Below are 201 nucleotides of genomic sequence, written 5' to 3'. Positions count from 1 at the left end.
AAAAAAAACAAAAAAAACAAAAAAAAAACATATTGCACGAGGCAGCAGGAATGTCAGGTAAATCAAGGCAAGTGGGTTAGGGTGTCGTCTGCGAAAAAAGTTTGGAAACCAATGTTTTAAGCGAAATGGTAAACGAACTTAAACAGTTTTACACCTTTTCGAGACTTCTTTAGTATCCACCATAGATTATTAACAATTAAT

The sequence above is a fragment of the Limulus polyphemus genome, unplaced genomic scaffold (assembly GCF_000517525.1).
Source record: "Limulus polyphemus unplaced genomic scaffold, Limulus_polyphemus-2.1.2 Scaffold6863, whole genome shotgun sequence".
In the NCBI taxonomy this organism is placed as follows: domain Eukaryota; kingdom Metazoa; phylum Arthropoda; class Merostomata; order Xiphosura; family Limulidae; genus Limulus; species Limulus polyphemus.
The sequence above is the reverse complement of the archived record's forward strand: the minus strand, read 5'-3'. Positions refer to the sequence as shown.